The sequence below is a fragment of the Corvus moneduloides genome, chromosome 5, assembly GCF_009650955.1.
Source record: "Corvus moneduloides isolate bCorMon1 chromosome 5, bCorMon1.pri, whole genome shotgun sequence".
NCBI classification, from domain to species: Eukaryota; Metazoa; Chordata; class Aves; order Passeriformes; family Corvidae; genus Corvus; species Corvus moneduloides.
Genome location: NC_045480.1, coordinates 19,342,802 through 19,359,958, shown reverse-complemented (window position 1 = coordinate 19,359,958; position 17,157 = coordinate 19,342,802). Strand labels below are relative to the sequence as shown.

Below are 17,157 nucleotides of genomic sequence, written 5' to 3'. Positions count from 1 at the left end.
TTTTTATACACATTATATAGATAGTAAGTTCAACTTGAATTTTTCTGCTTCTGTTTTGAAAATGCAAATAATCATACAGGTCATGATCTCTGGCCTTAATTAGGTGACCATACTGAAAACATTTTATAAAAAGATATAGATGAAAAATCAAGGTCAAAACACTAACTCATTTTCCAGAGGAGAAATGTCCTCTATGTGTAATTTTTGCTAGCAAGGCAGTAAGGTTGCAATAACTTTTACCAAAAGGAGTTACAATAGAAGACTGTGAACTCGAAGAAAGATCTTAAAAATGTGAAACACAATTCTAGAGGAGAAAAAATCTAAACTACTTGTAATTTGGCTATCTGGAAATGTTTGTATATGATTTATCTTTTTGTTGCAGCTGGATTCAACTGTGAAGGTAAATTGCTGAAGAAGCAGTTTACTAACTTAGTTTATTCCCATTAGACAACACTGCCTTATAATGAGTAATGGGAAAAAAAGTCTCATTTTTTATGCATGATGTATCCATTTATGTAGCCTTTACAGACCCAAATATATATATCTGCATCTATAAATACTGTACAGCCAATTCTGTTTTAATTTTTATTATACTAAGCTCCTATATTTAAAATAAGTGTCACTGGTATTTTTTTATAATAAATCCTTGAAATATGGCCTAAACTGACTAAACCTCACATTAAAATAACCTCTTTAAAAATTAAATTTCGTACTTTCTTTGTTGGACAAGTCTTAAGTAAACACTTCATCATGAAAAATATTGCAAAATTTTCTATTAAGCTAAAGAAACACCAGAAAGCTCAGAATGAACCATCCCCTGGAACAACTTGGCTTTTGCAATTGTTCAAAAGTTGGAGGACTTTCTAAACTAGAAACTGCCTCTGCCTTGTTTACTAGCTACATGTGTACTATCCTCCCTAAATCTGTCTAATCTTTTTTCTAATATAATTTTCTTTTGACATTCACAATATCCCAGCATAATGAGTTCTACAATTTCAACACTAGAGATAAAAATTTTACAGAAATGTGCACAGCTTGTCAAATAAGAAGACTTTTTTTTTATTTAGAAGTACAAAAACTGTCCAGAAGGTCTACACAAGGCTTGGTGCACATGTTCACTTTCAGTGATGAAGGCGAGGATGCTCAGAAAAGACCTGGAGAAGGAAAGCAGAACAGAGAGACCAGGAATAAATATTTAAATATAGAGGGTGATCTGGAAAAAGAGAAGATCTTGTAGTATTATTCAAAAGCTTTACTTGCATTTAAAGAGACTTGTTGAACCAGTCTGTCAAGAAGGCTGTCTAAATGTCCTTGTCATAATTCCAGCCTGGAGGCTGGAACATCGCCCACAGGGCATGTGTTTGCACCTCTTACCTCCCCCCAGGCTCTTACACAAGTGAGTTATGTAAAGATTTAAGGGAAAGCCTGTTTATGCTCCTTTTCATACCATTCTATTTCATAAGTGAGAATATTTTGTTACACAAGATAGAGTTACAGAGATGGGTGATAGCAGGATGAGAAATGCAACAGCAAAATATGGGCAGTTGAGAATGGTTCAGCTGAGATCCAGTAAATGCAGGCAATGAATAGAGTATATGTCAGAAGGCTGCCAAAAATGGCAAAATCTGAGAGAGGAAAGGTCTGTCTCACACGGTCTGCCTAGGGGACATGTCAAGCAGCAAAAGAATTGTGAAGGAAGGGGCAGTGTGATAAGTTCACGTGGCTTCTTCTGTTCTAAAATAGAATGGTGTTCCCTGAGAGATAAATGCATTATTCAGAAGCCATTTCAGGTCTTGGCCAAGGCTGGACTTGAGGATGCATAAAGAAGTCCGCACACAGAAGTAACCATTTCATTGTTAGTTGCTGGCATTTGCAGAATGCATTAATGGCTGTTAGGGAGGTTTTACAGCATTGCTAATTTCAGTGGCGCTTTTTGAAAAGGAGATGTGGGAGCCATAATTTACCTCAGCCTTTTTAGTGAGGGAAAGGGAAGGTGTCAAAGAAAAGGGGAGAAAAAAACCTTTTGCTTCCTTCATGTAGAGAAGGGAAAAGAAAACTGAAATTGGACACTGAATCAGAAAATACCAATGTACTTCATTTGGTTTTCAGGCCAAAAATAAACTGAGATGCAGACCCTGAGACGCAGTTGAAATAGAAAGGTATCGTAGCTTACAGTGGTAAGCTTAATTGTAGAAAATAGGATATATAAAGTGAAGATGTAAAGCAGATGATGAGCAATGTTCAGTGAGGAGGTCAGATTTTTGCGGATACCAACATTTTAGGGTTGTTAGTATTTAATATACATGTTAGGAAAATAGCTGAGTGGTAGAACTTGTATACATTATAAGGAAAAGTATTTTGCTCACTGTGTAAAATCCATGATGTTGAAAGTTTAGTTCAGTCTTCTGAACTCTATAGCTCTTGTTTCTTCCGGATATTTCATACCTTATCTCAAGCTTTCTTCAGCTTGTTTACTGAATTTTCAGTCTGCTTGCTCAGGAGATTCTTAAGCCAGAGCAAGCAGACTAAAAATTCTGTAAATAAACTGAGGAAAATGCAAGATAAGGGCTAGTGTGTTCAAAAAGAAAGAAGAGCTGCAAATACCTTGGCAAGGAATTAACTCTTCACAATATCTACACACATGCACATATGCTATGTGCATTTGTGCTTTCATCATGTGCATTAAGCAGATTTTATACATAGTGGCAGGTGTGGTTGTCCTACATACCATGCATAGCAGTGCATCACTGTTTCCCATTTAATTAAATAGGAAAGCCATAAGTAAACTGCTGACAAAGACACAATATCACAGACAGGCTTAGTGGCTGCCACTGTACTTATTTAATTTTAAAATAATACAACTGGCTGAGAAGAGAGAGCAAAATCTGTGTAATTTTGAACCCATTTATTCTCATACATGTGCAAACATAATATCATCTTTATAAAATCAGATTAAGAAACTACAAATAGAGTTGTAGAGGAATACATTTTAAATGTTCTGTTACTGTTCTTTTAGAAGGTTCATTCCACTGAAATTGGCTTTTGTGAGGTCTTAAGGAATGAAAAGCTCCCTCAAGCACTGCTTTCAATTCTCTCTTCATCTGTAAAAACAAGCCAAGGAGTGGTTTAATTTACTGTTGATCACTGGGGAGAAAAAAAAGGAATGCAAAATTTAAATGACATTCACACACAAAGTTAATAGCTTTTATCACTCTCAGAAGGCAAGTGTAGAGGAAGTATTGCTTCTTATAATATACGACCTGCTTTCAGCTTTATTGTCTTTAATAGTTAAAGCACTGCTGCGAATGTGCATGGACTTAAGACATACAGTTGTCTTACCAAAGTGATAGCAGTGGGTCCTACAGTGTACTGGATTTACTATTATCACAGAGTTATTTAGTACTTTGCATTCATAGATTTTAAACTCCGTACTGAATGACCTAACAACACAACAGCCAGCAAGGGCAAAGTTCAGAAAGGTTGGGAGTGAGGCTGGGAGTTAAGAGTCTTAGACACTGAAAGTCTCACAGAAGGTGGGGGACAGATCTCCAGAGCCCTAGTCTAGTGCACCTATTTACACATTGCTTCCTTCAAGGGAAAAAGGAAAAGAAACACAAAAAAGCAAGCTGAATAACACACAAATGTGACATTAAATAAAACCTTCACATTCCTATCACTACCTGACTGATAACAGAAAAAAGAGCGGTTTTTTACATTTCAATTCCTATCAAGGTAAAACCTGGAAAATTACTTGTCAGAGTTCGTGAACAGTGAAAGAAGTTGCCCAGGTGAAAGACCTATGCTAGAGCACAGTTTATCTCCATAATTAGAGCACTCTTTTCCACAAGTTAAGTGGACTTTAAATCCTTCTGACAAATTGGTCAGGAGTTTGGCCTTGGTCAGCTCTAGAAAGAAGTCAAGGAAAAAGTTACTCATAAAATCTAGCTCTTATCTGTTATTTATAATGGGTCTCAGTCAGAAAAGATATTTAATTTTGATCTAACAAAGAAATAAAATCTAGTGGAATCATTTCATTCAGCTGATCAATTTCTGCTGTTTAAATTTCTTATTTGGAATAATCCTGTGACACAAAACAATAACAGCTTTGACAACCATTAATATTTTTTGAAACACTTGTGCAGTAACTTCTAATATTCATATATTTTATTTAGAAAGTGAACTATCTAGTATCTGCCAGCATAAATTCTATATAGGTATTCATACTTACTCCTGCATATGCTACTATTTTTTTATTTCTGTTGTGTGTTCCAGGAGGCAGTTTTTGCCTTTAGATGGAACGTTTCACCCAGTTTCACTGAGCTGTAAATATAAGTCTGCAGCCAAACTAACTTGATTTCAAGGAGGTTTTTTCCCTTGTCATCATCTCAGGATAGAAGATGCAATTAATATGATGGGACCATAGCAGATATCCAGTAATGCTATTACCAACTGGCTAGCTCAGCAGGATGTTTTCAGCATTTTCATGGCACAGCAAACATGGGAGAGATCCCTTTCTGTCAGACCAAATCAGCTGCATAATCCAAAGAACAGCAGTAAGAACACACAAAGCACAAGCAGAGTTAATGCTACTATCAATATGCTTTTCAGTTTTCTCATCAAACTACACACTGTTCCCTCCCTACATAAAAAAAAAAAAAAATCTTTCCCTGTTTCCATTTATTACTGTAGGCAATAACAATAATTTTCCCACTGATGCCTTCTTTTAGTAAAAAAATTATTTCTTAGGGACAGATGAGTAGTAGGACATCCTCATTAATACCAGCTGAATCAGTTAAAATCCAGTGAACATCAAATGTAGTAACGACAGTGTGTGAATAATAAATAGACTTGATTGTTACTTACACCAAATAGTGCTTATTTATATGTTTCTATAAAACATCCTCACCAGAGTATGACCCAAAAGAATGAATTTATGCCTTCCAGCCCATCAGCACCATCTACTGTGACTTGACATAACAACAGTCTTTGCCACAATAAACACAAGTTTCAGTTGGGTTTTTGTTCTTCACATTTGTCTTTCTCGGGATTTTCTTTTTTTCCCACTTACTGCTCCAGAACAGCCTATCAAAAAAAAAAGGTTTCCATTTGCCATTTCTGGAAAATTTCCTGAAAATATGATTATTTCTTCTTCAGAAGAAATCATCCTTCAGACTTCAACTGGTTGAATAACTGTAGAGTTTTGAAAATGCGTAAGGTGAAAACATATGTTCAGTTTTCCTTGTTTTAAACTGTCAGAGTGTAGGGAAATAAGGAAAAGAATAAAATTTTTAAAAGTTTTAAATTCAGCATAAACTAAGTCCCTAGAATCCATTCCTGAAAATGAAACTATAGTCCTCTCATGTCTGGTCAGTATTGAATAGGAGAGATCTGGCAGAATTTCACAAGTTTAACAAGTACATGCCAGACTTCCAACATAATCCTCCCACACAATGCGTTCATAATTTTGCTCATAAGGCAGAGAGTTCTCTTTATAGCCTAAATACCATCAGGAAAGAGGTTTAAACCATTTGATAAAGGCTAGAGATTTGCTATCTGTCATCATATCTAATTTTAGCTATATAACTTTCTCTTTCGTCTGTTTCCTTTCTTCCTTTAATTCAAAGACAGATGAATCTGCAAATCTCTCTGCATATTTTTGTTAGACTAATGGACTCACTGCCTTAAAAACCTTCCGTTAAATCTCATCAGTTTATTCAGATTCTTTCTGGCACAATACCAGTGGTTGCTGTGACTGTTGTGACTCCAGAATAATGCTTGGGCAAATGAAAAGAAACAAGCTTTTCGACATGTTTCGATAGGGCCTGTCACATTCTTGGTTACATAGTGCATAGCATTTATGAACTCATGATAAGGAAAAGAGACACTGTGATGAAACTAAACAAAAATTAGTTATGAGAAAAAAAGGTCTAAATTTTTCTCAGAGAAACTGATGCAAATCCTAAATTTTCCCCTTTAGTTCTCTCCAGAATGAATACTCTAGCACAAGTGACATTGGTCCCTCAGACAACCTTGTCAATAGGCTTATTTGTTCTATTTACAAAAGATATGCTTACACGTGCTTGCCTTCATGGGTGTAATAAATTTTATATGCTTTATTTTTCAGACATTAAACCATTTAAAACTGATTTGCCATACCTGGTATATAAGACATCGATTTTAAAAAAAGATGTTAAGTAATGAGGTATAGAAAGAAATTAGGTCCTCAGCGTGCTGCACTTGACAGAACAGCAACCTTCCAGAAAGAAGAGAGTGGAAAACCCCTCAATTGTAAATTGACCATGTTCCTTCCTTTTCCCTCTTATTCAGGCATAAGGTGATTTCTAAAACTCCTTCCATAGTTTCTTTTAGTGATTTGAAATGACAAATTCCTAACATTAATGGCACTCGTTGTGTGCTATTCTGGGTTATAGAATGGCTACTTCTTTTTCAAGCAGGCGGGAAAATCTAGGAGAACTCAGGAAATAGAAGTACATAATTGCATCCTTCAAATATATAAACAAAACAAACTAATATTTTATATGACCTCTTCATTCTTAAAAGCCAGATATTTACTTTTGTTACAATCACAAAGTATTGATGCAGGAACATTTTCTTTTCAGTATGTCCTTCACATTCTCCCCTGCAGTCTCTTGATACTTAATATATTCTTTTCTTTTAGTTTCCAACTTCTCTTTTACCTGTCCATCAACTCTCCATTCCATAGATCCAAGCATGCTTTTCAGTCTTTTTTTCTTTTTTTTCCTAGACAAAAGGAGGTTGTGTTTTTTATTCTTTTCACTGCAGTAAGAGGAGATGGAACTTTAATGGCTTTAATAAAACTTTTCTCCTCTACTTCAATGTTAAGTTACCCTTTCCACATACTGTATTTTGCTGTGTAAAAATTATTCTCTACTAAAGGTAAAGTTTTCCTACTTCAGTAATTGATTACATTTTTAATATTCATTAATTCATTCATATTGGATATTTTCAGTGTAGCACAGATATTAAATTACCATTATGAGGCAGGAGTTTAAATGAGCTAGTCATAATCTTGAGATTAAGGACATTCACACAATAAAAACTCAGAACACAATAGTGTAACATACTCAAGCACTGGTTATTTTACATAGCTACAAATGCCAAACATAAATGTAATAATATTAAAAAATTTATACTGTATCTTTCAAATTACTGACTTTGTGGTATATATTATGAATAAAAGCCCAGGCCATTGTCCAGTTTGAAATCAGTGGATTTACTACAATACAGTTAATTCAATGGATTATGTCTAATTTAAATCACTGTAGGATAATGTTTTAAGCAAGACTACAGTTGGTGAGGTGGGCAGGATCTGGAGCAGGTGAAAACATTAGCTTTTTAAGAACTGACAGAAGGTTGGATTTTCATTCATGTAGTCTCTGATGAGTTTAAAGAATAAATTCCAAAAAGTTGTCATGGGATTTCATGAAGGAAGAGTCCTTCAATATTTGAAAGAATCACTCAGTCAGCACTGGCTGCGCAATAAAAAAAAAAGATTTGTCAGCATTAGTTCATGGATTAAAATACCTCAGATACAATTGACAAAGGCATTTGAAGTGATGGCTGATATGTAAAAGCTTCAGACAAGCAAGCTCAAAGATATCGTTCAGCTTCTGTCCAAGAAATTACTAAGCAGACTAAGAGCTCTTCAATGTGAAAAATGATAGAGAGTGAAGAGAATATAGAGTATAGTATATGGGATCTGACTTTCATGAGTGGACTAGAAAGGTCATTCCCCATCTTTTACAATAAAAGAACTATGAAGAATCAAAGGAAAGTAGCAGATTCAACAATAACAACACCAAAAATAACAATTAAAACTGAAACTAATAATTCACCCAGCAGGAAGCCTGGGAGAGTTGTTGCCAAAGGTTCTTATTTGTGCTGGCAGTCTATATGAGGTTTAGGGGGAAAAAAACACAGAAAAAAATCCACTGAGAAATAATAAATATTTCAAAGTCCCCTGTGTTGCAAAGTCGAGACTGAAAAATAGAAGGAAGATATTCTTTTCCAGCAATCCTCTTACAGACATTCTTGGAAAGGGTAAGGGTTAAAGACAACTATGAGAAATAAGAAACTTGAAATTGAGCTGAAAATTTGAATGTGCACAAAACTCAATATAATAAAGAAAGGTCTTGCATTAATCGTGGGTGTGATGCATTCCTGGTGTTCCTACGTTCAAACTCTGAGTCTTTTATTTCTCTCTGATGTTTTAGGAGGTTTTTTTATCTCTTTTACCACCAAGTTTTATTTGCCATCAAGAGATCCTTTAGGTGCAGCCAAGTTCATTTAAACTTTTGCTGCAGGTAGAATTGACCCATGTGAATTACTCAAAACCAAACACATACCTTATTTCCCAATCAGATTTTACATGAATGATTACCTTTCTTGTAATACATGCTTTAAAGTATTAAAATGATTTAGTATTAATGAAAAGTGATAATTTTTTAGTAATTGATCATGGACATACAACCATGGGCCACAATACCTTATTACTTGTTTCATAAGTTGGTATTGCTGAACCTCATGCTTGGAAATGGGGCCAGTTACAATTAAATGAGCCTAATTTCAGATTAGCAGAGATTTCAGGCATCTTATTTTGTTTTTTTTAATTGGGTTTTGGTTGGTTGGTTGGTTGGTTTTTTGTCTAGTGAAAGAGAATGTCTTCATGTAGGATAAGCCTTTATGTATACACACATAAGCCTGTTTTGATGTTCCTGCAAATATTTAAGGTAAATTATATTGAAATATGGCTTGATTTTCCCAGATTCACTATGCTGGGTTTGTGACTATGAACTTGCAGAGATGTCCATAAGTGAAAGTAAAGGCATATCCCAAGATCTTTCCAGTTGTACTACAGGGCACTCTCACTTCAAAAAGCAAAATGAAAAAATAGCCTAACAATTTTTCTGCCATGTCCCTGGGAAGGTTGTTCCAGTGAATGGAACAAAAAAAATTCTTTCTTATGTCAAGATGAAACTTCTCCAATGCAAATTATATCTGTTGCCCCTTGTCATCCCCATGTGGCTCTTCCAAAGAGATAGCCTCCATCTTCTTTGTAGCCACCGTTTAAGTACTGGAACACTGTGAAGAAGATCCCCCTTGAGCCTTTTCTTCTCCAGTCAGACAAAGCCTAACTCTTTCAGCTTTTTCTCACAGTATTACCGCAGGCCTGGTTCCTACGGTATATCACCGTGTCCCGCAGCTATAGGGAGGAGGAGGAGGAGAAGATCCAGCAGGCAGGAATTGTGCAGCAAGATTGATTTATTTAATTATTTTACAAACTCTTTTATAGACTTTTTTCTTCATAGTCTAATTGGACAAAGGACCAGCCACCCCTTGGGGGTGATTGGCCAAAATCCTAAAACATCCATTATCAAAATATTTTCTACTATACCATAAACAAGACTTTCCAAGGTTGCAGGTGGCTTGGTTGTTTACATTCCCTGCTACCTCTTCTGTGAGAGAGAAAAGTCTCTCATGGACTTAGAAAATAACAAGAAGATCCTCACTAACAGCATTTTTGTACCTACATCACAGGGCAGATTTTCCAGCTCTTTGATCATCTTCATGGCCCTTCTTTGGATCCTCTTGTACTCTCCCTGCCTTTCTTGAATTGTGGGGACCAGCACTGCACACATTACTCCAAATGTAGCCAAACAAGTGCTGAGTAGAGTGGAATGACCATGTCTGTATCTCTACTAGCAATGCTCCAGGGACTGATTTGCCTTTGTCATTGCAGCAGCGCTCTGCTGACTTCTGCTCAGCTCATTTCCCACCAGGACCCACCGGTTCCTTTCAGCAAGGCTGCTCCCCAGCCACACAGAACTGAGCCAGTACTGGGCTATTTGTCCCAAGTGCAGGACCATGCTCTTGTCTTTGTTAAACTTCATGCTGTTATTTCTAGCCCACGCTACCAGCCTGTCCAGGTCTTTAAGATGCTGTCTCTTCAGACATATTGTCGTGGATTGACACTGGCTTGGTACCAGGAACCCACAAAAGCTGCTCACTCACTCCCTGCTGCAGCCAGACAGAGGAGAGAAAATTTAATGAACAGTTCATGCATAGAGGTAAGGACAGCGAGAGATCGCTCATCAAATACCATCAAGGGCAAAACAGTTTCAATTTAGAGAATATGAAGTGAAATTACTACTAAGAAAATCAGAGCAGGATAATGAGAAGTAAAATAAAACCTTCAAAACACCTATCCCCCCACCACCCTTTCCAGCTCTACCTCCCACCCCAGTGGTGCAAGGAGGCAGAGGATGGGCATTATGGTCAGTTCATCACCCTTGGCTTCTCCCACTGCTCAGGGAGAGGAGTCATTCCCCTGCTCCACTGTGGAGTCCCTCCCACGTGAGACAATTCTCCAAGAACTTCTCCAGTGTGAGTCCATCTCATGAGCAACAGCTGCCTGAGAACTGCTGCAGTGTGAGTCCATCCCATGGGCAACAGTCTCCCTCAAACTCCTGCAGCGTGTGTCTCTTCCACAGGGTGCAGTCCTCCAAGGAGAGGCTGCTCCAGCCTGGAAGCAGGGGCCATCTCTCTCCCATTGGATCACAGCCTCCTCCAGGCATCCACCTGCTCCAGCATGGGCACCTCCCCCACAGGCTGCAGGTGGATCTCTGCATTCTCCGTGGACCCATGGGCTGCAGGGGGACAACCTGCTTCACCATGGTCCTCACTACGGCCTGCAAAGGAATCTCGGCTCTGGCACCAGGAGCACCTCCTCCCCCTCCTTCTCCATTGCCCTTGGTGTCTGCAGAGCTGGTTCTCCCACATGTTCTCACTCTTCTCTGGCTGAGATTAAAACTGTGTAACAACTTTTTGTTTTGATTTCTTCTTAAATATGTGATCACACAGCCATTACCATCCTTTCTACCTGGCCCAGCCTTGGCCAGCAGCACATCCATCTTTTGAAGCCACAAGGGATTGGCTCTGCCAGACATGGTGGAAGCTTCCATCAGCTTCTCACAGAAGCTACCCCTGTAGCTCCCCTGCTACCAAAACCAGGCCATGCAAAACCAATACACATGTCCACCTTACCACCAAGCAAACTTGGTGAGGGTGCTTCCAATACCATCATCCAGATCATTTATGAAGATGCTGAACAACATGGGGCCCTGGGGGACCCACCTGTGACAGGCTGCCAGCCTAAGTAAAACCCACCTCTGAGTACAGCCTGACAGTAAATTTCCTACCCGTCTTTCAAATTACCTACCCAGGATCATCTCAGTTTTGCCAGGAGAAGGTTGTGGGAAACAGTGGCAAATGCTTTGCTGAAGTCCGGGTAAACAACATCCATAGTTCTCCCCATGCTGACAGAATTTTTTTTTCCCACATTTGTCCTTGGTAAATCCATCCTGGCTTTTCCCGATCATCTGCTTCATTTGTTTTTTAACAGTTTCCAGGAGGACTCACTCTATTACTTTTCCAGGGACTTAGATAAGACTAATGGGCCTCTATATTCCTCAGTACTCTTCTTGTAAGTGGGTATGACTTTTGCCTTCTTCCATTAATCAGTGATATTCCCTGGATAGGGAGTTTGGAGCTAGATATTTAAGGTCCCTTCCAAACCATTCTGTGATTGTGTGATTCTATTCAATGGTCTGTGCTGCAACAAAGCTGTAACTGTTTGTACAATGTAAAGCACATATATCACTAAATTATAGAGTAGGAAGGAACATGGTATCTGTCAGTCTTTATCTGGCATGCTCATTGCACATTATACTGCAGATTTTTTCAAGCAATAGGCAGTGAGGGATAGTGAAGAGTTTCAAAGAATACCTGGTAACATTACAAAGTAATTCCAGAAACATTCAAACGTAACAACCTTCACAGCAGGAAGTAATCAAGGCATATATGCCCCCTATAAGCCTAATCCACTGACACTCAGCTGGTCTATAGTATTCCATTTTACCACAAAATTTCAAGGTTTTAAAAGCTGTAATTAAGTGGATCGTTACAAGTATTGTGTAACCAGAAGAAACATGGGGTCTTGTGGGCATGCCAAAATTCCAGTGGAAGCTGACTTAGCTGTATTTCTGCAAAATTATTATTTACACATTTGAAATATATAACTACTTACTGTTCCATATAGTAGTAAACAAAGTCAGAAGTTACAGGTGGGTGGCAATTCTGCTGGGTTCATGGGCAGTCAGTAATGACAGAAAGTAACTTCACTAACCATTTGAGCAAATATTTCGGTTTACTTTCGTTCACTGTGCTCTTAGAATTTACTTCTCTATCTTTTAGAAAAAGAAATAAATAGCTGCAGAGAGTAATGTACTCGTGTACATCAAGTGTTATCAGCTGAAAAGACTAAAACACTGTGATGCACACATTGGAGCAGATCTAATATAATATCACATATTACATATTGTCTTTTTCATTTTACATCATATTCTACCGTCATTCTACTCAAGCAATGATGGAGAACATTTTTTGTATCATAAAAGAGAAAACTATTTAAAAAATAAATGTCATAAAGTCTATTTCAGATACTCTTCCACCATGAAAGAGTTTGTTTTTTTCCTAAGGAACCACAAGACAAGATTTGATAAATCTTACTATGCTTCAACTAGGACAACTTTATTCTCTCTCATCTTTTACAAAGTATTCCTGTACCACATAGATTCAGCAACATCTTGAAAAAAACAATGGAAAGCATTACAAAATGTGAGGCTTATGGAAAAGTTCAATTTATAATGAATAATTGGGAAAAAAATCCTGATATTAAAATTAAAGTTGCAAGTGACATTTTCTTCAGAAATTCAGAAATTCAGCATGCTTCTGTCTGGGAAAGAAACAAACACCTATAACCAGTCAAGCAACTATAATTCTTAATTGCATTGTAGAATTTTTTCATGTTGTTCTGCTTAGGCCTAATACAACTCATTTAGCTGTAATTTCAACTTCCATTCTCTAGAAAATTTAGTTTGTACCCATTAATTATGACTATCATGGAAGAAATGCAGCCCTTAACAATGCCAAAATCCCAATACATGTATATGCACAAGCTTGGGATGTGACACTAATTGTTATGTAAGGTTTAACACAATCCTCTCCTGAACCCATGAAAATTATTAGCTCAAAATATTGTTACTGGAAAAAGACTTCATAGCTACTTTCACCAAGTGAGCAGTAGGAGACCAAATGATTTCAAAACAGGTTAATGACTTATAATAATTACTGAACAACTATTATCTCACAAACTGGAAGAACCTTTCCCCAGGGTAATTTCCTTCTTACACTATGAACTTTGAAATTGGAGCTGGGCTTGAAAAAATTGGGTAAAACTGATGCAACTGATAAGGGCATCAAAGTTTCATTCATTAGATCTACATTTAAGAGAGAAATACAGAACAGTTTACAATGGCCTACATATTTATTTTTCATTACATAAATGCAAAACAGCTGCAAGCATGCCTAACCTAAGATGGTGACAGGCAGTATTTGATAGCGAAAATGAAGATGAAAGGGCAAAAAGAAACCCTGTGGCAGACTGTGTATTTTTATTCAGATGTATTGGCATAAGAAACAGATGTTAAAAGAGGTTAATTCAATATTTATATCAACCTCCAGGAGCAGTAAACCAGTAAAACTTGATAGTCACTAAAAGGAGAAGTGCTTTAAAACCAGCTAAAGCAAGACTACAAAGTTTTACTTTAGTCATGACAGTACCTAGTGGTCAGATATATAGCACCAAAATGTCAGACTAGGTTTCCTAAAATAGATGTGAGATGTAAGAGAAAGAAAAGCAACAACTATCCAGAGACAACACATATCATGTGAAAAGCCATGATATTCAAACCAATAAGAGAGAACACCAGGCAAGATGTGAGAAATCCTGCAAATTAATAGGCACTTATCTTGGCAATTGCTCCCTACACTTGTTCAGGGAAACAAATTCCTAAGGATGGTGCTCATTTTGTATTGTAGCAAATAGAAGCCCCTCCATGTCCATTGACAAGATGTAGATCTCTAGTTCAGGTGGAGCAATCATAGAATCAGAACAGTTTATGTTGGAAAAGACCTTTTAGATCATCAAGTCCAACCATTATCCCAACACTGACAAGTCTGCCACTGAATCATGTCCATAAGTTCCAGACCTATACATCATTTTGATACCACCAGGCATGGTGATTCCACCACTTCCCTGGGCAGCCTGGTCCAATGCTTGACAACTGTTTTCATAAAGAAATTTTTCTTAATATCCAATCTAAACCACCTCTGGCACAATTTGAGGCCATTTCCTCTTGTCCTATTTCTTGCTACTTGGGAGAAGAGACTGAGACCCACCTCACTACAATAGCCTTTCAGGTAGTTGTAAAGAGCAATGAGGTCTTCCCTCAGCCTCCTTTTCTCCAGACTACAAAATGGAAAAAACAACATAAGCTGAAAGGACATAAATATTTTCATAATTCAAGCCATGTGAAGGTAGTAGAAGTTTAGCGTTCAGTGATTTAGGCATCAGAAATGAGACTCTCCCTGTCATATATTCAGGTAAACACTGTGAGTCTCAGTCTTATTAAATGGTGAATGAAAGCCTCTCAGGCTGAAGCAGTGATTAGGAAGCCAGATACTACTTCCTAGGTTAGCAACATAATTAAAAAGATATTATGCAAAATATAGGTGGTTTTGTACCAACATTGCTATCTATACTTCTGTGGATGGACTAAAACTTTTAAATATCATTAGGCTATTATTCCTCACTTTATTATCACAACCATCCCCAAGTTTGTGTCATTCTTAATTTACAAGCAATGGGAAAGCATTTCTGTGGTTTCAAATTACCAGTGAAATAGCTGGTGAGAACAGGTTTCTCAGGAGTTAGGAAATTATGAATACTAGGCTGTTTATATAATTCTACAAGGGCCTGGTTCAGGCTCCATTAAAATTAATGGAAAGCTGTCCACAGATCTCAGATGTGCAATGAATCACTGGGAAGTGCTGTCCTGCCTAATAAGTATTTTGATCTTCACAGTCAACACCCATTTATGTAGGTTTTTAGAAGTAATTGATACTAGTGTATATCTACTAATTTCAGTTTGTCTAGTTAATTCTAAATGGAAAGAAAAATACAATTATATTGCACATTCAACTTAAAATAAAAATGTTTCATTGTATTATTTAAATCCAATTAGCTTTGATTACTTCAGCATAGTAACTGTCAACTTATGCTAAAGGATTTTTTAAAATACTTTTTCAAAGGGGATACCAGCTATCATGAAAGGTACTGGTACAGCTTTTGGTAAATAATTCATGAAGAAAAGATTTCATGGAAACAATCTGAAATGCTTCATTAGCCAGAAGAATTTGTACCCCACATACCACTCTCTAGTTCATACTTTATGATCATATGGGCCAGTTTAAGTCCCTACGGAAGAAACTAAATCTACTAAAGAAAGTAATAGATTTAGTGACATTCAAACAAAAATTGCACTTTCAAATTAATAAATTCCTTGAGTGAATTATATTTTATTGTGTGTTAAACTGACAGATGTTCAATAATTTTATTAGTCATAAAGAATAGCTTCTTTCCATCTTTTTTCATCTGACCTCACTTGCTGGATCTGTGGTGCTAAGCTGTCTCTGTGGACCAGCTCATTATGAGACACTCAGAATCAGACTGCAGTTCCATTCACCTTTTCTTGGTGATGAAGCAGATTTAAGAAGCCTATGATGCAATGCCATCATCCCACCCATCAGTTACAGTCTGCCACCAGTTCAATTGTCCAAGTATTGCTACTGTATATTACCTAGCTGTTGATAAATATTACTTGACAACTAAGTGATATATAGGAAGAGGTTTAGGGCCCAGCCCTAGGAAAGAATATGCTATAGCAGGAACAGTCAGTCTCTGTCCCTTTTTAACTTTTCCCCAGTGCTGAGTCTTTCTCTCTTTTCCACAATGATTCTTTATATAAATTCCATTCTTGTTAAACTACTTCCCATAGTTTTTCCTTAGATTTAACAACCCATTTTTAGGGATTTTGAGATATTTTACCTAAAGTGTGTTGACACTGCAGAACCCAAAGTAGCAGAAAAATATTTGAACTCTTCATTATCAACCTGTAGTACCTTTACAGGACTCATCTAGCCTGTGCTTCCATGGCCAAACTGTGCCAGGCAGCTGAGTTAACTCATTGGCAATATCAGTTAAGTCAGACAAACAAAGTTGTTTCTTGATTTAATGGCTAGAGTAGCATATATTATTAAACCACTCAGTTAATCCTGTTATCATTTCTTTGGAATAACATCCATATGATAACCTAATACTCCTCCCAGATATCTATCCATACAAATAAGTCTCTTTATAGAAACACCCTACCGCTATATCAGAACAGCTAGATTCTCTAGTTTCAGAGTGAATGAATGGCCATTGCCTTATGCAAGGGGGAATATTTCTAATGGATAAATCAAGAACATTTTGACAGAAATTATCCGCTTGTTGTGTGCAGCTGTTCCATGTAAGTTTCCAGATGAATAAAACTTGGGTATTATTTTTGTAGACTCAGTATGATCTGTAAGGTGACAGGAAACAATATGTGTATCTTTAATATGCAACAACAGATGAAATCCCTGTGAGCTTTCAGAAAACATTATTGGGGCTAATGTGTTATTGTTAATGACCCTATGGCTTACCATATGTCCAGATGGTAAAGTTAGTTAATGCATTCTTGTTTTTTTTTCAACTTCAATTCCTTCATAAAACAAGCTGATAATGGTATTAACGCTAAAGAATGAAACTATAGAGGAGAAGACACTTGGTTTTGTTTCAGGGTATCAGTATTCAGACAGCATTACATTCATTAGTATTTACAAAATTTACTTCCTGACAGTAGCTGCTTGTATAAATTCTGACCTCGATTACATGTATGACCTACATGAATATGCTAGAAGGTGACATTGGAGATTTCCTCATTTCCTATTACAACAGGACATGGGATTAATAAATTGTCAAATACTGTGTAATATGTTCAATTAAATTTTCACAAGTAGTAAGGAAAATAAAAAACACAAAACCAAGCTGAATGCAAGAAAATGTAGAAGACAAACACAAACGGATGATAAATATGCCCAGTAGCCACTTCCCAGTAATTTCTGAGCAGTGGC

General features: G+C 37.0%; 1 long non-coding RNA gene across 1 annotated transcript in view; it reads right to left on the bottom strand.

The window, feature by feature from the left end:
* Nucleotides 1–17,157, bottom strand: part of LOC116444527 — a 195,607-nt gene that overhangs the window by 18,120 nt on the left and 160,330 nt on the right. The gene's annotated exons all lie outside the window — the stretch shown is intronic.